This window comes from Erythranthe guttata, chromosome 13 (genome assembly GCF_056151865.1).
Source record: "Erythranthe guttata isolate IM_541 chromosome 13, IM_541, whole genome shotgun sequence".
Classification (NCBI taxonomy): domain Eukaryota; kingdom Viridiplantae; phylum Streptophyta; class Magnoliopsida; order Lamiales; family Phrymaceae; genus Erythranthe; species Erythranthe guttata.
The window spans coordinates 7250558-7278314 of record NC_142545.1 but is presented as its reverse complement, the minus strand read 5'-3'; the positions used below and the strand labels follow the sequence as shown (position 1 = coordinate 7278314).

General features: G+C 32.9%; 1 long non-coding RNA gene and 1 pseudogene across 1 annotated transcript; one reads left to right on the top strand and one right to left on the bottom strand.

Moving 5' to 3' along the window:
* The window catches only part of LOC148765794 (uncharacterized), a 42025-nt pseudogene extending 14818 nt beyond the window's left edge, over positions 1-27207 (top strand).
* Positions 12318-14892, bottom strand: LOC148765795 (uncharacterized). The gene is made up of 3 exons (XR_016029127.1): positions 14337-14892; positions 14195-14234; positions 12318-12555 (listed from the first exon to the last, which is right to left on the bottom strand). It is a non-coding gene; the product is annotated as an uncharacterized LOC148765795 (long non-coding RNA).
* Positions 27208-27757: the final 550 nt, after the last annotated feature.

The following is a 27757-nucleotide window of genomic DNA, read 5'->3' as shown; positions in this document are numbered from 1 at the left end:
CCTTTCAAATGTTTCAGACTTGTACTTCATCAAGTACACATACCCATACCTAGAATAATCGTCGGTAAAGGTAGCGAAGTAGTTATATCCACCCTTCGCACTAACACTTAGTGGACCACATACGTCTGTATGGATCAAATCCAAAAGACCTTCGGCTCGTTCCATTACCCCTTTGTAGGGTGACTTGGTCATTTTCCCTTTAAGGCAAGATTCACAAGTTTGTAGTGATTTCACGTCCTCCAAAGAGAACAATCCTTCACTAACAAAATCGTTCATCCTTCTTAAAGAGACATGACCTAATCTAGCGTGCCAAAGTTGTGCGGGGTTTTGATCTATCTCCTTACGTTTTGCTGATATAACGTTAATAGGTATTTCACTTGGATTTAGTTCATATAAGTTGTTTAATAGTCGTCCTTTGCAAATTAAGTTCTCATTCTTTTGTATAATGCAAATCGAATTTCCAAAAACAAAAGTAAAACCTTCAATATCTAATACAGGAATAGAAATAAGGTTTCTAATGAGCGACGGAACAAATAAACAATCGTTCAAAACAATAGGAAAACTAGAATCCAAAACATTTAAGTAAATAGTCCCAATGGCTTCAGCAGCAACTCTTGCTCCATTCCCCATCCTTAGGTAGGTCTCACCCGCTCTAAGTCTTCGACTTCTTGTCATTGCACAAATGTGAGCCACAGCCCGTATCCAATACCCAAGAAGAAGAGTTGACAGACAAATTTACGTCAATGAAATACGTACCCTTTTCAGAACCTTTCTGCTTTAGGTAAGCCTTGCAGTTGCGGCGCCAATGTCCTTTCTTTCCACAGTGATGGCAAGCATCATCAACTTGTTTGCTAACCTTTGCTTTGGGGCCCCCACTGCCTTCACCCACTTCGAACTTGCTGTTTGGGAAGGAAACTCTTTCCTTTCTCTTCTTTTGGAAAGAACTCTTCTTTCCAGAAGGAGCAGCAATGAGAACAGACTTCTCTTTCTTAATGGTGGACTCGAAGCTGACCAACATGTTCATTAACTCATCCAAGGGAGGATCTAGTTTGTTCATGTTGAAGTTCACTATGAACGATTCATAGGAACTAGGAAGAGACAACAGGATCAAATCCAACGAGAGCTCGGCCGGGAGGGTGACATCGAGATTCACTAGCTTTTCAAGGAGGGTGATCATTTTGAGACAGTGCTCGTGGACCGAAACCCCTTTCGCGCAATCTCGCTGTGATCAACTCCTTTGTAGCAGCGTATCTCGATGCCCTAATATTCTCACTATACATGCTATCGAGATGAGCCTTTATATCGAAAGCATGCAAGTGAGACTCATATTTCCTCGCAAGCGCGGGCTCCATGGCGGCTATCATATAGCACCTAGCATGAGTGTCATCTTTCTTCCAAACTTCATAAGTTTCCTTTTCAGCATCAGTCGCTGTGGCAGGTATAGTGGCGGGAAGCCTCTCGTTCAAAACGTAGAGACGCCCCTCAACAGTTAGCACAAGCTTAAGACTACGCAACCAATCTAGGTAATTAGGGCCATTGAGTTTATTGTCGAGGATTGACATTATGGGATTCTTAGACATAATTATCTGAGACATATAGAGAAGAGGATTATTAGAGATTCGCGTTAAATGATTGTTACAATTAAATGTTTGGACTTATGTTATTTAATTGTTCTCCCACTAATTTTATCGAGTTCCACTTCCCTCTAGTAGACAAACGAGAAAACTGATTTTTCTTAATGGGCTTTAGGTCCAATAGACAAATATAACCCGTAGTTAATCTAGCCCGATTATATTTGCCCAAAGGTAGATCACAATCAATCATATCCACAATATGACCCTAAATTAATTTTCCTCACACTTGATAATGACCTAAGTTAATCTCGCGAATATCAAAATCGTCGTGTGTCAAGTCTAACCTACCAATCAAAGATGCTCATAGAACTCGATTATGCCAAACTAATGCAGTCCCTAGTTAATCTAGCCGACCACGTTAATTCAACATAACCCTTTTCTATGGCTACCTTCATCATTATGTCAATTGAATTACAGCTTACTCTACCATAGCACTCCCCGCTAACACGGCTTACTGCACTATAGTAAAGGGCTACACATAATCCAACCGTTGGCAGAAGGAAAGAAATAACTCAACAGATTGGGTTTTTCTTTATAGCTTGAAATGATTCTTAATTAAAAGAATGAGGGGTTTTGATTAAGTGTTTTATCTCATCAGAAGGTTTTGGATTGGTCTATGTGATTCCTACATCTATGTTCTCTAAAGGTATATGGAAAACGCATATTGTCCTAAGAGGAACATACGACCTAATTTCATAATTAATTACATTAATTAATTATCGAGTTTTCAAAATAATTATAGAACCTCAACTAGCATAAGTCATTCAAATAATGTTGAGGTACTACTAATTAAGTTGAACTTATAATCAATATTATATATGTGTTCTATTAATTGAAATCAATTTAACAATTTAAATTAATTAATTAATCTAACACCTATTTACTAAAATAGATGATTGTCGATCCAATTATCTAATTGGGATTAATTGAAAATAATTTTCCAAAAATTAAAATCAATTTGTTTTAAGTTTAATTTTAGAAATCTGAAATAAATTTTTTTTTTTTTTTTTTTTTTTTTTTATTTTTCAGTGGTCCGGTTCGGCCCAACCGGTCTGACCGGTTCGGACCGAATCGGGCCGGTTCTGTCCGGTCCAGCTGACCCAAATCAGTGGGCCGGGTCAGTCGGACCGAGAACCGGTCTGACCGACCCGAATCCACTTGGATTCGGTCAACTAAACCGCACACAACCATCGAACCGGCCGGTTCGGCCGGTTCGATCCGAACATTTAAAAAACCGACATTTTAAAAACAATTTCAGATCCGATTTTCCAATTTTAAACAATTTTAAAGCTGGAAAAATTCTAAACAATATTTCAAAAATATTTTAAACTTACGAAAACTCCCAATTACATAATACGACAATCGCTACTTTAATAAATCGAACATGCATATTAAAACGAAACGCAATTAATTGCGCAACGAGCTCTGATACCACTGTTGGGTTTCGGGCACGCGTACGCAGCGGAAAACAAAAATTTTATGCGAATTAAACGAGTTTTAAATCACATAAGCACATGCCCGATAATAGATAACAATTAATTGCGTACCTTTGCGCTTCCAGCGAAATTAAAAACAACATACATGCTAATAAATTTAACCGAATTTAAATCAATTAACATGCTCGCAATTTAAACCAAATAACATGCTCGCAACGATTTAATCGATTACACATAATCACATAAAATCATACAAACACAAGCATGAAATCATAGTTTAAATTAAACCCTAAAACGAAACTAGGGTTTCGAGTATTTACCTCTTGACGCGTGAGGTAGGATCGAACGATTCGTCGTGATTACTACGGAAACCAATCCGTAGAATCGGGGTAGCAATGGAGCAGCAGCAGCGGCGGTGTGGCAGCTCACGGCGGCGCGTGTACAGCACGCGCGGTTGTGCGAGGCGGCGCGTGGGGCAGCGTGCGGCTTCGGCTCGTGCGTTGCTCCTCGATTCTTCGATCTACGGTCTTCCTCCTCTCGGATTTCACCTCGTATACTTCGATCTACTAAATCGTGGCACTAGACACGAAGTAGTTAGAATAAAACGGAAAGAAAATAAAGGAGAAAGAATACCGAACAAGAGCCGGCCGAGGAACGGCCGTTTCCGGCGACGGAGCGGCGGAGGTGGCGCGGTGGTGGCCGCGCGGAAGAGAGGGCGAGAGAGAGAGGGTGGCCGATTAGGGTTAGGGTTTTTTGTGTGTTTGTGTGCTAGGGTTATAAATCATGTATTTATAGTCCCTAGCATGAAACCCTAGCGGGCTTAAGTTGGACTGGGCCCAACAGCTTAAGCTCGTTAGTTTCTTTAATCGCTCGTATCTCTCAATTCAATGATCGAAAAATTGTAACGATTACAATTTCCGAGTCATTATAATTTTCTCGTCATTACGAGTGCCATCTCTTATTTTCCAACTTTCCAAAAGTGGAAACCCTAGTTCAGCGGACTTTCTAAATTTGGAAACTTCCCGATTTAGAAAGTTCACTAACATGTTCGCTTATTCTTTTCCTTTTCTTATTCTCATTCATAATTCCAAATTACGAATGTTGGACTCAATCATATTGACTTCCAATTATGCAAAGATAAACTATTTTATCTCTGACCGTTTATTCAAAGATCTCATGTGCACGAGCAGTGTGACCCTCGATGGTTCAGGTGTAAGCTAGCCGTGGGCCCACAACTCTTTGTGGTCAAAACTCGTCCCCTTCGAGTTACAATTAAGATGAAGCTCGTTTCACCTTAATCACCCAACGAATCAAGATTGGCGTCTAGCAACTACGCGTCATGATTCCCTAGATACAAATGAAGTGCCTGCAAGAACCTTCAGATATAGTTAACGTACAGTACGGTCCCTTCGATTCATATGTCCCGATTGAACTAGAGGCATTGGTTCATCGAGACCTCTTTATATGTTCAATAACGGTGCGATCGTTCTAAGTGTTGTAATCCTTACGTGCATGACTTAAAGAATCGAATTCTCTAATCATCACTTAGTCAGCTCTGGCCAGAGACTTAGAATGAATACAAACTTTCAGAACACACAGGACATCCAAGACTATTCTAGCGATCGAATCCCCGACTACAATGCACAGACCTCCCACTAGATTTCGGACTGCACGAACACTGGCCCTTGGGATGGTCCTCGGTGGAACTCAGGGACAGGTCACGATACAGCTGGTCCTCTAGTGAAGTCACGGTGATGTCTAGGTCATAAGGACTAATGGTGTACAACTATACCATAGATATCTCTACTCGATTATTGGGAACCACTTAGAGATTTCTAGGGTGAGGGAGTTCAGTGAACTCGTCAACTTACGAGCACCCACTTATGCATGCCGATATCACAATACCGTTTACTGATGAGATGCAGTACACATACACTAAGTGCTAGTCTTAATGGGAAAGGCCGATATCCTCATTAGTGGCGTAACCCTTCGACTAGGAACACGTTTAACAGTTATAATACTTAAGTAAATATCTCACGATCCTAACGATCAATTACTAGTACTTGTAATAACTGTAAGGACTATATCTATGCTTGTGACAAAGGGACAAAGATATAGAATGCCAATGTGTTTTATCATTAATACGAATAAAGGTTCGTTTATTACAATAATAAATACGAAAGACCACAGCCACAAGTTGGCTTGTTGGTCACCTACTCTAACAAAGTGTACGCGGTTTGGTGAGCTTCGGTTAAGATTAGTCGGCGAACATTTGGATCATCGGGAACATAAATACGATCTTGGAATCAGACGAGTGGAAGTCCAGGAATATCGTCGGGAAATACATCGAGGAACTCTTGCACAACTCAAATGTCGGATATTGGGTTTTTTGTATCGGGTTCGGATTCAGAATATCCACCAAGTAATCAGAATGACCCTTGTGAATAAGTTTGACTGCTTTGATTGCAGAAATGATTGGAATCGAGGCTTTGGGTTGACTTTGGAATTTTAGGGTTTCCCCGCTCGGAAAAGGAAAAATAACCGTTTTTGAGGCACAATCGATTTGGGCTTTGAATTTGGTTAATCAGTCCATGCCTAGTATAACTTTGAAGTTTTGGATTGGTAGGAGGATTAAATCAAAATTCATGGGTTGAGTATGAACTTGGATTGGACAATCGGTTATGACTAGATTGGAGCACATTTCCTCGCCAGAGGGAATGAGAATTTGGTATTTGTAATTTAATCGATTCAGTTTGCGATTTAAGTGCGCGATTATGTCGTTTGATATAATGGAATGAGTAGAGCCGAAATCGATTAGAGCCTATATGGGTTCTTCGAGGATAAATATGATATCTGCTATCATAGACATGTCTTGCTCGATCTGCTCTTGAGTCATGGCGAACACTCGAGCGGGGACGTTTGGTGGAGGTTTCGGACATTCTCTCTCACTATATGTCCAGGCTGATGGCATCGGAAGCAGTTCCTCGTTCCTTGTATGCATTCTTTAAAATGACTTTTCCCACACTTTGGGCAGATTGGTTTTGGCGGCGATGGCGGCAGTCCGGTTGGTTGGCGGACTGGCTGCGCTCCATTTCCTCGGAATGGGCGGTTGCCAAAATTATTCTTTTCCCACGGGCGTTGGAAATTTGGTGGTGGTCGGCGTCTGTTTTGAATTTCTCCCTCATCCTGGGCAGCCATGAGAGCTTTGTCTACTAGTTGTCGGAAAGTCGAGGCGTCGGACATGCGGATGTCTCTGCATTTCAGGTTGGAGGCCACGAATGAAATGGTTCTTCTTCTCCTCGGCGTCCCCGAGCGATGAATGGAGCATAGAGGCAGCCACGTTCGAAACGACGGATGTATTCGATCATTGGTAAATCGCCTAGGCGGAGTTCGAGGAATTCTTTTATTTTGTGGGCTCGCACGCCTTTTGAGAAATATTTTTTGAAAAATTGGACTTTGAAATCGGTCCATGGCAGAGTTTCGAGGTTTGTTCCTTCCTTGAATCCTTCCCACTAATGACGAGCCTTGTTTCCGAGTAGGAATATGGAAACTTGTGCGCAAAGTTCTAAGATCTCTTCCAGATCGATTTGCATACAAGATAACTGCAATTGAAGAGGCTAATAATGTTGATGAACTCCATCTTGACGAGCTCATAGGAAACTTGCAAACATTTGAGAACAAGCTGAGTATGAGTAGAATGGACAAAGAAAGAAATTTAGCTCTGCAGTCAACCGATGTTCCAACTTCTGTTGTTCCGACTACTGTTGTTTCCACTCCTGATGCACCAACAGTGTCTGCTGTTGAAGCAGACCTTATCAAATTAATGGCACGTATTGCTGAAAATTTTGATAAGATGGTCAAAGTAAATGAGAATCCCTCAAAGGCTGACACACGCCTCAAGAAAAGAAGAATTCAGTGTAAAGAATGTCAAGGATTTGGTCATACTCATTACGAGTGTACCAATAGACTAAAGAAGCGGGGAAAATCTGTTACTACTGCCAAGAGTGATGACATGAAAGACTCCAATGAGGAGGAAGACAAAAAGGATGGAAACCTTTTCTGTGGAACTAGCATGATTATTCAACCAATATCTGAGGCTACAGTGCCTGTGCAGACATCCGTCAGGTATGAACATTCTTATGAACATTCTTTGTCTGATCACCTTGTTAGTCTAAACTCTTCTTTTAATACAGGTGAAACCAGCTCAGATGATGAAGAGGAGATTACTGCAGAAATGATTCAGCAACAACAAGATGAACTCCTCAAAACATGTCTTGCTGTAGATGAAATGAATAAGGCCTTGAAGACACAAGTTGCTGAGCTCGAGAAAGATAAAGAGGTACTTTTGTTCAAATTGAATGCTGCTACAAAAGATGTTGAGAAAGTAAAACAACAGTTAAATTTAAAAAAATCTCAACCTCCTGCGAATAAGAAAAAGCATGTGTGTAAGTTTGACAAAAAGGTTGATCCTAAAAACACTTTTGTGAAGAAAATTGATTGTCCTAACAATTCGCATGTCTTAACAAACCAAAAGTTTTCTTGTAAAACTAATGGAAAAAAGTATGTTCCAACTTGTCACTTCATCCATAAATTGGGTCACATCAGACCAAAATGTTTTTTAAGATGGAAGTTGATAAATAAGAGTTTGTCACAACATTTACCCGATTCCGCTGTGTTGCAACATGCTCCTAAGATGGGACACTCTGATATAAAACAAAAATGGGTGAAAAAAGATGACATTAATTGTTTTTCCGCTGCAACTACTCTTAATGCTTGTGCTAGTAACTTGTGGTACTGTGATAGTGGTTGTTCTAAGTATATAACAGGTAATCCGAAGCACTTGAAGGGCTATCAGAAATGTGCAAGTGGACATGCAACTCTTGGTGATGGAACTAAGAAACAGGTAAGAGGTAAAAGCACTATTAATCTTGGTAGAGATCTAGTTAAACAAAAGGTTGTGTCAATAGATTGTGTGTCAACAGATAATCAGTTTGTTGATTCTTTTACAAAATCTTTCGATTCCCCTCGATTTGATTCCTTGCGTAAATCGCTTGGAACTTGCTGTGTTCGTAAATGAACAATATAACGAAATGATAGTGTAACCATCCTTCTGTTATGTCCGGGTTACACTTGAAAGTTTGATAGGACATACTGAGTTACCACACATATCTTGTGGTAATATGTTTCAGCCTTTGTTGATCATTGTTTTACTTTGAAAGGTTTGATTGTTTATTCTTGTTATCTGAATTTGGGTCGATAATTTTTGTGGATTAATTTTTTGTTCCTGCGAGGACTCTAGATAGAAGAGAGCTGCCACCCTCTATCGGGAGTGATCAATGCCTATAACCTCATTCATCTCAAAGATCATACCTCTATTGGGAGAATTATGCTACCGCATATGCATCTCTGACTTCTATTTAAAAGCTATGTGGATTCTTAAGGAGGTTGCCCTCCTAATGTTTGCTTGAACATCATATCAACAAAAAAAAAAGGGAGGAGAAGAGAAATAGTTCGAATTCAAAAAAAAAAAAAGGGAGAAGAAAAATAGCCCGAATTTAAAAAAAAAAAAAAAAAAAAAAAAAAAAAAAAAAGGGGGGGGAGAAGAAAAATAGTCCGAAAAGTTGGGATGATATTCAAGCATATATTAGGAAATTCTCTTTGAAGTCCACGATCGAATTGTTGTGCAATCGCATACGCATTCATAACCTTAAGAAATTAACCTAAATTATGGTTTCTTGAGTATGGTCATGGGGCTATAGGTATATCGTGCATCCAAGAGCTTGTTGATAGCAGTTTATCTAGTTTCTTTCAATGTTCTTTTAGTTAATCTTTGAAATGAATCTTCCTATTTGGCTAACTTGGTCTACTTGATTTCCTTCATTTTTCAAACTTGGTTCATGCTTGGGCTGATGTTCTTTAGTTTTTCGAAAATATTTTAAATTCCAGATTTATGAGGATTTTCGAATTAAGGGGATCTAGATATTTTGTATTTTTTGCGGCTTACCTTATTTACTGACTACATGTCTTAACAGACCTTTGTTCTAACTACGACTCTAAGTCTATCTTTGGCACAGACTGATCAGAAAGGGGGAGTAGTAACAACCTCTGCCGTAACAACTTGCGTTGTGATTTCTTGCGCTTTGAATATTTTTGTTTGATATGTCATGCGTTTAAGTTTATATTCTGATATTGGAGAGGAACATTTAGTGTCCTAACAGTCTGTGTTACAGGGGGAGTATATCTCTTCTGCAGGGGGAGTAGTTCTATTTTGCAGGGAGAGTTCTTGTTAAACATGGATTCTGACCAATCTATGCCAAAGGGGGAGATTGTTGGCGCCAGATTTCCGAGTATTGAAGATCGAGGAAATCCGCCGAGTTTTGGAATTAAAATATTGGCAAAGATTTATTTTCCATGTTTATTTTGGAATTTATTAGAGTCCTATTTTATAATACTTCTATTAGGACTTAGATTTATTTCCATGTATTTTATTCTAGTTAGGTATCTTTTGTACTTATCTAGAATAGAAGTAGAGATCAACTAGGATTCTATTACCTAGTTAAATAGATTTCTTGGGGTTCAAGTTAGGTCTTAGGGCTTATTTTCGTGGCTATATAAGCCTCCAAGACATACAAGAACCGTGGGCATTATTTGGGAGAAAAACCTCTTCATAGCATCGAAGTTTTGCCAAGGCGTTCTACGGAGCAGGACTGTGCCATCGTTGCACTGTGCCAACATATACAGATTTGTTGTATAGATCTCAAGGGAGATCAGCCGCGTTTTCTGAAGGGAGTTCAGGCTTGAAGAAAGTTCAAGGCACGCGGGTGGAGCTGCTGTTGGAAGAAACATGAAGTTCGAGTTGTGTACAAGAACGGCATATTACATAAAGAGGGAGTCTTTAGTGTTTTTAATAAGTCCTATTAATGTACACTGTAAATCTGAACTAGTGAAATCGTGTTTGCAGGTTCACGTGGATGTAGGGCACATTTGTGTCTGAACCACATTAATTCCTTGTGTTCATTTATTTGCTTTAAGTAGTTTATAACTGTGTTAACACAAGAATTGTAGTTGTAACTGCATACTGTTCCCACAACAACTGTTACAACTTCGGTTAACAGATTTTGATAGGCATTTAAATTCAACAATACTTATATTGATAATGATAGTGATACTGATACTAATACTAATACTAATACTAATACTAATACTAATACTAATACTTATACTGATATTAATACTAATACTAATACTAATATTAATACTAATACTAATACTTAATACTAATATTAATACTAATACTAATACTAAGACTAATACTGATACTAATACTACTAATAATAATCATACTGATACTAATACTTATACACTCATATTGATACTCATAGTAATATTATATTAATACTGATACTGATACTCATACTAATACTGATACCCATACTAACATTGATACTCATACTTATACTCATACTCATAATCATGTTGATACTAATACTAATACTTACATATTGATACTGATACTAATACATATACTGATACTAATACAATACTGATACATATAGTGATAGTGGTATTGATATTGATATTGATATTGATATTGAAATTGATATTGATATTGATATTGATATTGATATTGATATTGATATTGATACTGATACTGATACTGATACTGATACGGATACGGATACTGAAACTGAAACTGAAACTGATACTGATACTGATACTGATACCGATACCGATACCGATGCCGATACTAATGCTGCTAATGATATTGATATTGATATTAATAATGATACTGATATTGATACTGATATTAATATTAATAATAATATTAATATTAATACTAATACTAAAACTAATATTAATATTAATATCTATATTAATATTAATATTAATTCTATTATTAATACTATTACTAATACTAATATTAATACTATTTCTAATACTAATATGTTAATATTCTTAATGTTAATGTTAATGTACATATACTAATGCTAATACTAATTTTAATGTTAATGTTAATCTTGATATGCTAATGCTAATTATAATTGGTGAAATACTAATATTATCCAAATTCTTATCATATTTCTATTCCTATTCATAACACTAATTATGATATTAATCATAATCATAATTCTAATCCTAATCATATGCCTAACACTAATCATTATAAGGCTAATCATAATCCTAATAATTTTAATATTAATAATACTAATGCTAATGCTAATGTTAATTCTAATTTTAATTCTAACCATAATCTTAATCATAATGCTGATCATAGTACTAATAAATAATCTTAATCTTAATTATAATTCTAATACTAATTGTGACACCCATTTTCTAATTACACTTACTTAGTAATTTAGAATATGCTAGCGGAAGACTTATAGAAAATAATGAGTGTGGAATGCTCGTTTTAGAAATCACCTTCTACCAATAGAAAGTTACGCATAAATTTTTCTTTTAAAATCAGAGGAAGAGTGTCCACATAATACTATATCATATACACTTCACCAAATATCACAAAAGGAACATGCATGACTAGATTATTGAAATTATCAATAGTAAATATTAGGAATTTCGGACAGATTTGGTAGATCAACTTAGAAAATTAATATCTCTTCACTTCACCAAATATCACAAAAGGAACATGCATAACTAGATTATTGAAATTATCAATAGTAAAGATTAGGAATTTCGGACATATTTGGTAGATCAACTTAGAAAATTAATATCTCTTGAACCCTTCATGCAAATACTTTGAACATTTAACCACATACTCTAATATGGGTCGAAATTACTCAGTTTAAACAGTTTTAAAATATCATTAGCCATTTGAGAGCAATAATTAAAAATATGCAACTGTACAGTTTAAAAATTCAGAACAGGAGAGGGAGTTTTGAAAATTATTTATATATTCCCTACTGTTCTAAAAACTACCAAATTTTATAAGAAAGTAGATAAGTGAGTTAGGAACATATTCCAATTTAAATGGATTCATTTGAGTAAGAAAAACTTCATATATTGATGCATGTCCTAAAATGACTCAGCATGTGCACAGTTACGGAAATTAATTTATAATAAATTCCTGACTTGTCCAAATGATGCAAAAGACCTACCAAAATAACCCTAACAGAAAGACCTATGACTTGGTAAAATTACATGCAATTCTAAACAGAAAGTATATTTAATACGGATTATCGAACAACAGGGCAGAACACAACATATATAGAAATTTTGCAAAAAGAGGAAATCAAAATCCTAGTTATTATTAGATGCAATGTTCTTACTAACAAGATCCCCCGAGGGGTGGAAGAGTACGATAATAGATATCTAAGACGGTATCGAAAGTCTTTAAAATTTAACTATATAAGTAGAATAATATAGCTAAATTAAGAGCACACAAGATCCACACGCCATCCATATGAACACATCCCTCGATCCTCGAACTCGACTCCAACTTTACGACTCGTGCTCGGGATTGAAAGTACCTACAAGCATTTCAACACCTATATGAGTCTTTTGGACTCAATGAGAATTCCAAAAAAAAATATCGAATACACATAGGCAACAAGCATATATTTATGATATGTATATATGTATATATCACATCTCGAATCACACATATACACAATAAAAACATTTCGATTTTACCTCAATCGTCATTTCATTGGGGAACTTTACCAATTTACCTTTACCTTCTCGGATTACCTCTTAGAACTTTTCGATTTACCTCTTAGACCTTCCTTTCATCATTTCATAAGGAATAAGAGGAGATCCCCCACAAGGGAGTCGTCATTCTTTTGCACATACATTCATTCAAGTGCTCATACAACGTGTAAGAAAAATCATTTTCTTTAGTCGGATATCCTTTGGAAAAATCAAGTAAAACCATAGACAATAAGCCTTCATTTATTTGGAACCCGTTTCATAAGTGGAATCAAACCACACACTCTTCATCTCATTTTTGGGGTACCGGTCCCTCATACCCCGTGCTTATTCGATCTATGTTTTACAAGACTTTCCAACTTTAAAAAAACGTGCAAGTGAGGTTAGTACATACTTTCATTCAATTCAAGCAATTTGATTAGGTGCGTGAGAAAACATTTTTCGTTCGGATATCCTTTGAAAAATCAAGTAAAATCATAGACAATAAGCCTTCATTTATTTGGAACCCGTTTCATAAGTGGAATCAAACCACACACTCTTCATCTCATTTTTGGGGTACCGGTCCCTCATACCCCGTGCTTATTCGATCTATGTTTTACAAGATTTTCCAACTTTAGAAACGTGCAAGTGAAGTTAGTATATACTCTTCATTTCACATATTCAAAGTTAGCTTTCACATAAGCACACATATTTCCACATATTTCACAAAGGCACATAGTTTAGTCACACAATCACAAAAGCAAGTAAGACACATAACAACTCAAGCAAATAACATAGATCACATATAGCAAAACAACTCAAAGCATTCGGTTATTTATAATTACTATCCCCAAGTTTTATTAATTAAAGTTCAAGTCCTCTTTCTCAAGGGACTTGAAGTTTTCTGTCAAGTAGCACAAAATTTCCATTTATTTCATTTCCTTTCCAAAATATTCGAACCATCAACAATTCAATCACACAAAATTCCATTTTTATTAATCTTGTTCTCGGTTTTTATCTTCGTATATTATCTTATTACTCATAGATCTTAAACCATGGATTGCAAGCTTCCTCGACCCGAAGGGAGTACACTTACAACCACGTAGGTCGATATATATATAATCATAGCAACATATAGTTATATATAGCACATATAGATTATAAATAAACCATGGATCAAGTACTTTCTTCGACCACGCAGGTTTACGAAAACCATGGATCGAAGTTTCCTTAAGATCACGCAGGTTTAGTATATATATATACATACATAAAAATAAAATTACAATATTATTCTTAGTTCTTCAAGATTATATCATTTAAAGCTTAGATTCTTACATGCATGGATGATCAAAGCCTAAATTAAACACAAAGTTTTATTTTCTTTTAGTTTTCGGTCACCACAAGAACATTAACAAGAAATTAAAGAGAAAAAAAATACTATTGGTGTTGAAGCACTTGTAGCAAGAATTCGAAAATTCTCACCTTAATCTTCTTAGAAAATTGGGAGGGTGTTCTTTCCTTTCTACAAGGAGAAGAAGAAGAAATTTTAGAAAGATGGGAAGAGAATCTTAGTTTCTTGAAATTTTCGAAAATGAAGAAAAGAAAGAAGATGAAGAAGACTTACTCCTTTGGCCAAGAATTTTACACTTGAAAGAGAGAATTTGGGGCTTTCCTATACTATAATTTCGAAAATTGGGAGAAGAGGAGAAAGAGATTTTGATTTTTAGAATGTGTAGAGAAAAATGAGAAATAGATGAAGGCTTGGGTTCTATTTATAGAGTTGTGAGGGACTTGTATGCTTAATGATTAAGGAGTGGTCTTTTTGCAATTTAGGAAAACTTAGGAATTATCTAGAGGGACTTCTTTGCAATTTCATTTAACTCTCCAAAAGAAATTCAAAAAGGAAAAATCTTAATGCACATGGGCTCACCTAGACAAGGGTTGTACTCAAGGAAAATATTTGGTCATGTGTTGTACCATGGTCAAAATTGAGGGATGAATAGGAGGAATTTTCTATTTTTATTAAAGAAAATATGTGATTTTAAAATTCTCCTAACAAATAAGTTCTAGCAAACAAAAGAGTATAATTAACCTCTAGATTAATAATTAACTAAGATGATCAATTTAAATTCGTCCAAAAATTATTTCGGACTAATGCATTCTATATGAATTTTCACCGGTTATCACATAAATAAAATCTTAAACAAATAAACGCACATAAGAGATAAAATCACGTTAACTAAATAGATGCTAATTAATAAAAAATTAAATTATCGGAGACGCGGGGTGTTACACTAATATTAATATCACTATATATTTTAAACAAAATAATTGATATTCTTAATATTTGGTATTAAATAAAGTGAATAAACGAATTTAATCCTAAAGATTTAGAATAAGATTGTTATATTTTGAAATATTTAAAGTCAATTCTTTTATTTTTTATCGGTTGATTAAAGTTAACTTATGTTAATCAATTTATTAGTATATTCATGAGAAAGTATGTATTTTTTTATTAGTATATAATTAAAAAAGTTAAATGAATCATAAAATTTATTGTCACTGGATTCAGTGAAGAAAAAAAGAAGTTAAAACAATAACATGAAATTCATGTAGTATAATTTTCAATATGGTAAATAATTGAGAGTATATTACTGTACGCGTGGCAGAAAAAAAAAGTAGTGTCAATTTTCGCAATATAGTAAATTCGAACATGTATATTTCTTTCATACACACAATAATATATATAATATTAAATTAGTAACAAAGATAAACATATTCTCTGGTCATGTTCATGTAAAATGTATAATATGAAATGATTTATTCTGCAATATTTTTTTTTATATAAATCCAAGTTTATGAATGAAATACAAAATTTTCGTAACACCATCAATCATGCAATTATAATAAGTGAAGATTTTAAACTGAATTTAAATAAATTTAAATTAAATTAATTACTATGAAAATTAAATTAAAAAATAAGACTATTAGAGTTTCCAAGAAAGTTGATATATTTATAACATTTTATAAATGGTATGATATAAATATATAATAAAATAATTAAATATATTTTTAATTTTGGAAAATGGTGACATGTTTTTTGATGATTTATTCTCACCAATCAATTTGCCACATATGATGAAATTGAATACATGTCACCAATTGAAATTGACATATTGTCAATCAATTAGGTGTGGAATTCAACTTTTATATCTTATATAGATTTGATAAGCTCTTACATCAGATAAAGTGATAAATTATTTTAAGAGCTAATAAGTTGTTTCAACTTATTTTTAGAATTTGTTTTTAAAGTGTTTGGATAATGATTATATAAAGTATTTTTACTGATTATAAGATCTTAAATAAAAATAGGGGTTTTTGTGCATAAGTCCCCAACCAAGAATCTTTATTATTCTAGGTTTATGGGTTATATCGCTTTCACCAATAAGCCCATCCCTTTAATGTTTATTATAAATAAAGGAAACATTCATGTATATGTCAGTATTACCCTCAACCCTTTATACCTAATTCTTAATTGTAACCCCAATTTAATCAATTTTGTCCATAAAAATCCAATTTTGACCACAAAAATTCAATTTTGACTTTTTTTTGGAGGATACTTTAATATGCACCACTTTCATCCTTAACTTAATTTATTCTCAATTTGACCCCAAATTTCACAAATTATTCAATTTTGACCCAAAATTTTTTTTTTTCAAAAAACAAAATTTTGCCGTCGGATTTTTATTTTATTTTTTTAAGGATGAAATTGGATTATATTAAAGTATGAGGGGTTATTTTAGTCATTTACAAAAATCTGGACCATGTGTGGACCATGGTAGTTAAACTCGCGAGATATCGCAATACGGTACGGTCCCAATCAAAACGATACAACTCGCTCTCCGTATCGGCTATGTTTAAATATCGGTAAATATCGCGAGATATCGTATCGTATCGCCATATCACGATACGGTACGATATTTACGATATTAGTCAAAATATTTTAAAAAAAAAAAAAAAAAAACGAAAGATTCACAATTTCAGGACTGAAAATCGGATTTCAAAACCTATTCCACCTTTCTCTCTTCAATTTCTTCAAAAACTATCACCTTATGGCAACCCTAACTCAATTTTCATAGATTCTTGTTTTTTCTTGCGATTCAATTGCGAGTTTAACCGAGCTTTGCGTAATTTGACCGGAATCGAGATTTACAGCACTTTGTCGTCCTTTTTGTCCTCAATTAGCCTTGGGTTTGTAGTGATGGGTTTGCTTACTTTGAGGTTGGTTACTTGATTTGTGGTGATTGATTCAATTTTCACCTTAGTTGGGGTGTTTGTGCGATTTTCAAAATTGATTGAAGAGATTAATGAACACAAGGATGAAGACAATCGTTTGACATTGGTTGATAAAGAAGATTTAAGTGACATTGATCTTGAAGATTATGAGTTAGTCTTTTAGAAATTAGGAACTCAAATTTGAACTTTGTTAATGTTATTTTAAGAGCAACTATGATTTTTTTTTTCTATTTTATAATACAATGTTGAAATTTGAAACTTTTTTACTTTAAAATATTAAATTTTACATATTTATAGTATTTCTATTATGTAAATATATATATTTTATTATTTTAATAGTTGGTTAAATATCATGCGATACGATACGATAACGATACGATACGATATACGGAGGAAAACGATACGCCGATATTTTCTGATTCGATAACCATGGTGTGGACTTATTGGTAAATGAGATTTTTGTCTAGATCTCTTTATGAATAAGTACCCATTGATGGGCTTATTTGTAATCACTCCATAAAAATAAGCTCTCAAACAGCTTATTTTTTGAATTTGTAAGATCTTTGTAACAAAAATTACAAAAACCTTTGAAAGTGCTTAGGGCATCTTCGACCGGACGCCATAACGCCATTTTTTCATCTAAATTAGGTGTTTTTAGCCTCCCACCCGAAATTCCTAAATCACCATTACATCTAAAATTATAGAGATTTGGTTTTAGCCTCCCACCGTGGTCAACCCCTATATCACCAAATACTTAAATCCTATTTTTTTAGTGAAGGAATTTTAATCTCCCACCGGTCCACCATTTTCCTATTTTTTCCACCAAATCCTATTTTTCCTATCAAATATAGAGGTAAAAATAGGATTTGCCGTAATTAACACCATTTTATTAAGTACCATATCAAATGAGGATTTTAACTAATTGCACCCGCTTACCAACTTATTAGCATATTTATCGTAAATACATCGGTATTCATTATTAAATTAGTTTTTTAAATATAAATACATTTGTTATTATTAACAAAACATTAATTCTAATAATATAAATATGCTTATTTTTAATTAATTTGTATATTTTGTTGGTATCAATGTTTATTAGTTTATCTCTTTACTTAACTAATACGGTAATTGTTATTAATAAAATATAATAAGCAACAATATAATGATTAACGAAACACACTTTAATTCATAAAATACAGGACGAGACATTTATAGACATTTATAGACATTTAATAGAATGATAACATAATTTTTAAATTATATAGTTAAGAAAATTTATTACTTAGCATTTGGATCTATAATTAATATTTAGGAAATAAAATATTATAAAATTACGATTAACATTAGATTTATATTTTTGGGGTATATATGGTGAAATGCCATGGGAGACCAAACCAAATCTCATTTCCTATAAGTGGTGAAATATTATTATTTTAATATTTTGTCTAAATTTTGGTGAAACCCATTGGAGACCAAAAACACCATTTTTCAACAAAAAATGGTGGAAGAGTAAAATGGTGTGCTAACATGTACTGTGGAAGATGAACCCATTTTTTCACCACCATAAATGGGATTTGGTGAAAAAATAGTGAAACCGATCGAAGATGTTATAAGCTCTTGAACATTTTATAAGCTTTTCTTAACAGCTTGATTGGGCCTTTTAACAACATGCAGACCCATTTGGCTCCAAATACTAAATTTGACTTCCACAAATACATAAAAAGATCCATGGAGGATGATTACAAATCTGTATTGGGAATAAGGTATGCGTAATTAATTGATTAATTAATTAATTATAATAATTTAATATATATTTTTGATTTTATATTTACCTAAAATAATAATAATAATTTAATATATTTAATTATTTTGTATGCATTATTGTTATGCAGTATTTCCTTGTGGTTCTTTGCTATAATGTTTTTATTCCTCAACATTTACAGTAAGTATTTATTTCGTAAAAAAAAGAATAATAATAAAAAAGGAGTTATGTATAAATTTGAATATGTTAATAATTTATTAAATTTAATAATTAAATTATGCAGGATGGCACACACTGGCATGGATTACATTAATTCCAGTAATTGTGAGTCTCGCATAAAAAAAAATATGCATTCGGTAAAAAAAATGTATTAAATAAAAACTATTTTGGTGGTCAGATAATACTTAATAGTGTTGGTGGGCACCAAACTAGAGCTTATAATCGTTGAGATGGCTCAATAAATTCAAGATCGGACGGTTGTGGTGAGAGGAGCTCCACTTGTGGAGCCCACTAACAACTTCTTTTGGTTCAATCGGCCACAGTGGATTCTTTTCCTCATACATTTCACCCTATTTCAGGTTTGGGTTTCTCTCTCATTTTCATATGGGCTTTTTTTTATGCAAATAAGGGCCGGGCCCATTCGGCCCAACAATCCACAACATTAATCTCTTTTATTATTCTTGCAGAATGCATACCAAATGGCCTATTTTTTGTGGAAATGGGTAAGAGGTCATTTGATATACACCCTAGAATGCAAAATATATATGGATAGGTCCACCCCTAAAATTTTTCTTTTGAGATAACTCTCTGGAGAGGCAAAAGTACTATTGTGCCCTTAAGTGCAATATTTGTCCAACTGCATTCAGATTTTCGCCTCTGCATTCAACATATTGCCCAGCTGCATTTAGCATTTTTGGGCCTGCAATTATCATTTTTATAAAAATAAAAAATATAAATGTTTATTTTAATATTATTTTTTATACGTGCCCTCTTTTGTATTATTTTTTTTTTTTTTTTATTTTTTTAATTTTTTGTTTTTTAATTTTTCATTTTTTTTTTAATTTTTAATTTTTAATTTTTTTGATAAATTTACTGTACTAAAATTGACTATACATGACTATAGTATACTACACCTAACTATTGTATACCACAGTCATGTATAGTTATATGTAATCATGTAATGTCTGTTTATCCCAAAATTAATCTACACCAACAACAAAATTCACAATTTTAATCTTGATATTATAAATCAACTAACCCTCCCCCCCCAAAAAAAACACAATCACGTGCATATAATCTTCAAAACATGAACATGCATTACTATACATTAAAAAGCGCATAGCATACATATATATATGTGTTATTACACGTGACTATAGTTATCTACAATTATCTATAGTTATATAAGTGGCATAAGTCTGGAGTACTGTAGCATGAATGCAACTTCACATGGCACTTCTCTGCGTCTTATTCTTTGCATCTTATTCTTTGCATCTCATAATGTTATACAAAGAAAAACATGTGACAAAAAAATACAAGTTAAAGAGCAAAATGGAAAATGCAAGTTAGATTTCATGAAAATACCAAAAAACATGATTATATTTTTTGATAAATTTACTGTACTGTAATCGACTACAAATGATTATAGTATACTACAAGTTCTATAGTCATGTATAGTTATATGTATCCATGACTATACATGACTACATATATGACTGTATATGACTGTATATAACTGTATATTCACCTGACCAAAATCACCCATCTAAGTAACCACTACTGATTAAGTTTCTACTACAGGCAAACAAAGCTCTCACAAGTGAGGCATTTCGGATCATCTTCAAATAAATACAAAAAATAAAAGACATATGATTTATAACAAAAATGAATAACATAAGAATCAAACAAATTAAAAAATCAAATTAATCCAAAGAAAAATATTTTAATATTAACTGTTCACATATCTTAAAAAACAAAGTAGATCTAATATTTTTTTTTATAAAAAACAGTAGATCTGATTTGAGCCCTCCTTCAACCAAAGAAATAGAAGAAACTAAAACAATAACGTAGAAATCGTTTCCCCTATATATAATTGTATAATTGTGTATACATACAACCAGTAGTGTATATATCTATATACATATAACTGTATATTGACCTGACCCAAGTTCTATAGTCATGTATAGTTATATGTATCCATAACTATACATGACGACATATATGACTCTATATGACTACATATAACTATATATTCACCTGAACCAAATCACCTATCTAAGTAATCGCTACTGATTAAGTTTCAACAACAGACAAACAAAACTCTCACACTTGAGGCATTTCGGATCATCTTCAAATAAATACGAAAAATAAAAGACATATGATTTATAAAAAAAATGAACACCATAAGAATCAAAAAAAAAAAATCAAATTAATCGAAAGAAAATATTTTAATTTTACTTGTTTACAGATCTTAAAAAAACATAGTAGATCTAATTTTTTTTAATAAAAAATAATAGATCAGATTTGAGCACTCCCTCAACCAAAAAAAAGGGAAGAAACTAAAACAATAACGTAGAAACCATTTCATCAAACGAAGAATGAAATGTAAAACGAATTTAAAACAAACACACCTTCATCCATCATGTTTTTGGCATCATCGAGTCTATGCGATTTAGACGGGTGATTCAAGGCGGCGATTAGCGTCGAGCACGCGAAAAGGAACGGCGGCGCAAGGCTGTGGGAGGAGTAGCGGCGGCGGCGCAAGGAGGTGGGGGAGCGGCGGCAGTGCAAGGAGGTGAGGGGAGTGGCGGCGGCGGCGTAAGGAGATGAGGGGAGCGGCGGCGGCGGCGCAAGGAGGTGGGGGAGCAACGGCGGCGACGCAAGAGGGTGAAGGGAGCGGCGGCGGCGGAAGGCTGATAGTTAGAGAGATAGGGAGAAAAAGAGAGAAGAAAAATGGTTGTGGGCAGATAGTTAGAGAGAGAGGGAGAAAGAGAGAGAGAAGGCAAAAATGGCGGTTGAGAGATGTGGGAGTGAGGTTGGAGAAAAGGTTAGGGGGTTAGGGTTTGAATTGAAATTAAAAGGGTAAAACGGATATTTCAATTTGTCCAAAGGGGTCTGTCAAATTAAGATTAGAATTTGGTTTTTGACTAGAAAATAAAAATTCATAGAACTTATCCATATATATTTTCAAAACTAGGGGGTTATCCCTCATTTCACCATGGGTAAGTGATGATCCGAAATAATAATTTATAATTATTATTATTTCTTTAAATTTTGTTTTTTTAATTATTGCAGTATGAGTTTGGAATTACAACATGCTTCCATGAGAAACTTCATATAATTTTGGTTAGAGTATTTTTAGGAGTGGCCCTCCAAATTTTGTGCCTATATTACATTCCCACTCTATGCGTAACGTGTGTGTGTATATATATCACTTAAACATAGGGGTGAAATCGGAACTAAATTTAAAAAAAGAAAAAATATTCGATCTCAATCAGAACTCTTTTTTTTTTTTTTTACATAATATTTTCATTTCAAATTCTAATTTACGCCTGTTCTAATTTGTTTTACTTTATAAAAAAAAAGATATTTTTTCAAGAAAGTGCTACCTGCAATTCGATCCGTCGGATTATTACTCATAAAATCGTTGTTTTTATGCAAATTATAACATAGATGTCTGAGTTTTCGTGTGTAGACGAACGGCGCATCGATAAATACTTATTAAAATCAGTAAATTTAAAGCATAATTTAAAATAAGTAAACTTAAAGCATAATTAATTAATATGTCGTTAATATATATAAATATAGATGGGTTCACATATGAAGAAATCAATATTTGAGGAACAAACTGCAAAAGCCCTAAAGAAATGGCACCAAGCTGCAAAGCAAAGGAAGAAACTGCGCAAAGTCGATGCTTCTTACACGAGTGGGGATACAACTCCGTCTCGAGCAACGTCCCCACTTCACTTGCTCCACCACCACAACCGCCGCTCCTCCTCCACTGCTCCGGCGATGGATTCCGAGAGCTTGGCCGACCTCTCTCCGGCCAGGTTTTACATATCCGACACGGAGCTTTCCCAACTCGAGTCTACTTCGAATCGAGGCAAACATGAACCGACAGCTTCCTCAGTACTTGGCAATCATCTAATGCAAACACATACGGATTCTCATAACGTCGATTTCTCTTTCATAAAATCATCTAATCAGCATTGATTACCGATCGGTTTTTTAGGACGATATTTTTAATCATAATGTAGTTTATATATATATATATATATATATATATATATATGTACGATATTTTCATCGAATGTTGATGTTGTAATTTATAGAATAACAATATTAAATAGGGTCTTTCTAGGGTGAGACCACCTGGGTTCTAAACTTATATGATCACCATTAATTTTCTAAGATTAAATCTGGACCCTAAGAAAATAACATGGCTTATGTGCTAAAAAATGAAGTACTTTACCAAATTATCCTTCGATTATTTTTTTATTAAAAAAATAATATAAAATTGATTAACATTGAATTGCCTAATTTACCCCTACTATATTTTAATTAAATAATTAATTTAAATACACTGTGACCGAGTTTTATTTGATAAATAATCGAAAAAAATGCATTGATTAGGGATATTTGGATCTTACATATCCGACATGGAGCTTTCCGAACTCGAGTCTAATTCGAATCGAGGCAAACATGAACCGACAGCTTTGTAAGAACTTGGCAATCATCTGATGCAAACACATACGGATTCTCATAACGTCGATTTCCATTTCGTAAAATCATCTGATCAGCATTGATTACCGATCGGTTGTTTAGGACGATATTTGTAATCATAATGTAGTTTATATATATATGTATGAAATTTTCATCGAATATTGGTGATTTATAGAATAACAATATTAAATATGGTCTTTTTAGGGTGAGATCACCTATGTTCTAAACTTATATGATCACCATTAATTTTCTAAGATTAAATCTGGACCTTAGGAAAATAACATGGCTTATGTTCTAAAAAATGAAGTACTTTACCAAATTATCCTTCGATTATTTTTTTATTAAATTAATATAAAGTTGATTAACATTGAGTTGTTTATTTTACCCCCTACTATATTTTAATTAAATAATTAATTTAAATTCATTGCAGCTGAGTTTTATTTGATAAATAATCGAAAAAATGCATTCATTAGGGATATTTGGAGCTTACATATCCGACACGGAGCTTTCCGAACTCGAGTCTAATTCGAATCAAGGCAAACATGAACCGACAGCTTCGTCAGTACTTGGCAATCATCTGATGCAAACACATACGGATTCTCATAACGTCGATTTCTCTTTCGTAAAATCATCTGATCAGCATTGATTACCGATCGGTTGTTTAGGAAGATATTTTTAATCATAATGTAGTTTATATATATATATACGATATTTTCATAGAATATTGATGTTGTAATTTATAGAATAACAATATTAAATAGGGTCTTTCTAGGGTGAGACCGCATGTGTTCTAAACTTATATGATCACTTTTAATTTTCTAAGATTAAATCTGGACCCTAGGAAAATAACATGGCTTATGTTCTAAAAAATGACGTACTTTACCAAATTACCCCCTACTATATTTTAATTAAATAATTAATTTAAATTCATTGTGACCGAGTTTTATTTGATAAATAATCGGAAAAAATGCATTCATTAGGGATAGAACTTGGGACATCTTAATACATTCATCACTCCTAACCATCCAAGCACATTAACTTATTATAATATATTTAACCGTAATTGTATAAATACTGTTAATTAAAATATTAATTGCAACATTCATTATTATTAAATGATATTAAATAGATTATTAACAAATTTAATATAATAAAGTTTGAAAAATGTAAAGAATTGCAGTTCAATACGCCAAACATCTATCATTAATTATATAATATTAGAATTATTAATAAACTCCACCATTTTAAAATGTAAAGAATGCCCAATTAAATATAAAAAAATGCATAACTTAATTCAAACTCACTTATGTTATTCAATCGATAGTGTGACAAATCCAAATAAAAAATAAAATAATATGTTTACTTAGAAGAAGAAAAAATTACTATATTGTGAATTTTCTTTTAATATTTAATTTAATCAAATAGTAAGATTTGAATCAATTAAGTTCAAATCCTTTCAATTAGTAAACATTATTCAAATATTTGAATCAGTTGCTTAACTATTGACATAATGTGTTACATAATTGCTTTAACTATTTATAAGTAATGTCTAATATCTTTTTAATTCAATTTTGTCATAAAAAATAATAAATTTAATTCCTACCACATGTAAGAACCTAATTGTAAATTGTAATATTTTATCAAAGCGTAATATTTGAACCAATTAAGCTCACGTCCTTTCAATTAGTAAACATTATTCAAATATTTGAATCGATTAATTAGCGCGCTCAACTATTGACAAGAACGTCTTAGTCAAATTAACTATTATTAATTAAAGCGTAATACATTTTTAATTCAATTTTATCATAAAAAAATAATTCCTAAATTACGTAAGAATCAAATCATAAGATTAATTAAAGCGTATGATTTGAATCAATTAAGCGCAAATCATTTTAATTTGTAAATATTATTCAAAATTTTGAATCGATGAAGTTCAACCACTGACAAGAACGTATTAATCGAGTTAACTATTTATAATTAAAGTCTAATATCCTTTTAATTCAATTTTAACAAAAAAATAATAATTTAATTCGTAAAATTGTAAGAATCAAATCGTAAATCATAAGATTTAATCTAACCATGAACCGATTAAATCTTATGATTTTTACGAATTAAATTTTATTATTTTTTATGATAAAATTCAATAAAAAAAAGACACTAAACTTTAACTATACATAGTTTGATTAATACGCTGTTGTAAATTATTCAGTTTAACCGATTCAAATATTTGAATATTGTCTACGAATTGAAATGAGTTGAGCTTAATCGATCAAATCTTTGAATATTGTTTTTGAATTGAAAACACATGAGTTTAATTGATTCAAATATTACGATTTAATTAAATCGTACAATTTACGATTCAATTCAAACTTCAAATTCTTTCGAAATTCATTTTTAAATTACACGTGTTGATGAACATTTTCTTAGATTTTTAAATTATATTATATAAAAATTTGTTAGTATGGGATATTTTTTAAATATATAATAATAATTATATGAGAATTAATAATTTATTTAACATTATTTATATAAGTTTTATAACCATTATAAATTGTAGCTTTGTGATATATATCCATATTGTTAGTTTATTGTCAATTATGTGTTGTGTCTTAATGGTAAATATTCTTATATGTCTTTGGATGGTCACAAGTTTGAATTGAGGTTGATGCAATTTTGATGGGTGGTTTAATGATTTTTACGAATAATGATAAGACTAAAGTGCCCCTATGTTTTAGGTTTTTAAGGTAATACAATTTTATTTCTCTCTTTTATTCTCTCGCTTATTTCATTCTCTCGCTACTCTCTCTCTCTCTCTCTCTCTCTCTCTCTCTCTCTCTTTCATTCTCTCGTTCACAGTTCTTTCTTCTTCTTTTTTTCCTTCTTCTTCAGATGTGGAAACCGCCGCCGTCGGAGCAAACAATACCCTTCAAACGCCACTGGCCGAAACCCGTTGCAGGAGGCCCTCCTCCGCCGATGTTGGAGATCGTCTTCCCCCTCGTCCAACACCACCACGGTGCCCGGTACAATTGGCGGCGGCGTCTCCCCCACCTTGTCGCCGCCTTCGCCGGGTGCGTGTTTCAACATGGAGACTCCCCTTCTCTCAACGCGGAATACCAATATATACTATATTAATTGGTAAATTTTATTTTTTTTATTGTGTGAGAATAGATCTATCGTCGCCGTTCAACCCTTCTGTGTTCGTTGCCGGAGTTAAGCTTTGTTTGAAGGTCAGAGGCTCTGCTTTAATTTTGTTGGTTTCGTAATTGGGAATGGGTTGTAGTGCGTGTATTCACATATGTGTGTATGGGTATTTAGAACCGAATTTTTATTGTTTCTTTTTGGGTCGTCCGAATTGGATGTAAAGGATCGTTACTGATTGAAAAATTTATATCGATTTACAGAGTCAAGTTGTGACTACTGTGTAAATCTTTTGTTCTTTTTGCGTTAGTTAATATGTTAGTGTAATTTTATTGTAATTTTTTTTTTCGTTACTTGATATGTGAATGTAAGTTTCAATGTGTTTGTTGTGGCTGAATTGAATTCACATAATATGATGTGAATTCCATTTACAGAATAGTGCATATTCATTCAACATAATTATTCACATAATAGTCACATTCTCATGTTTTTTTGTAGTGCTGCACATCATGTCGTCAACCTTGATGATTGTGTTGAAGTATGGAGGGTCGTTTGGGGTAAAGATATGCCAGGGTGATTTTGTGTATGAAGACCTCGTCGACTCCCATCCCTCTCTCTCGTTATTTTTCTATTTTTATTTATGTATTTTTCGAAAAAAAAATTCCAGATCTGAACAACAGTAGTAACATGACTATAGTCATATTTGAATATGACTATAGTCATATTTATGTATTTTTCGAATATGACTGTAGTCATATTCGAATATGACTATTCAAGTTGACTTCTAATAACAATATTCAAATTGTGATTTTTTTGTGTGGATGTTGATTGAATTATTTTCGTAAATAATAGGGAATCTTCGCTGTTTTATATGATTTGGTAAACATGACTATGCGATAAAATCGGAATTTTTAAGTTCAAAATGTAAAAAACAACAATATAAAGAAAGAATATGACTATAGTTTATAGTCACATATAGTCATATTCAACTATAGTCATATTTGGCGTTGCAAACCTGTCTAGAAAAAATATTCAATTGTTTGTTTAAAAAAAAATTAAAATAATATTTTTATTAAAAAATATTAAAAATAAAAAAAAATAAAAAATGGCTAAATAAAGTCCGAAAA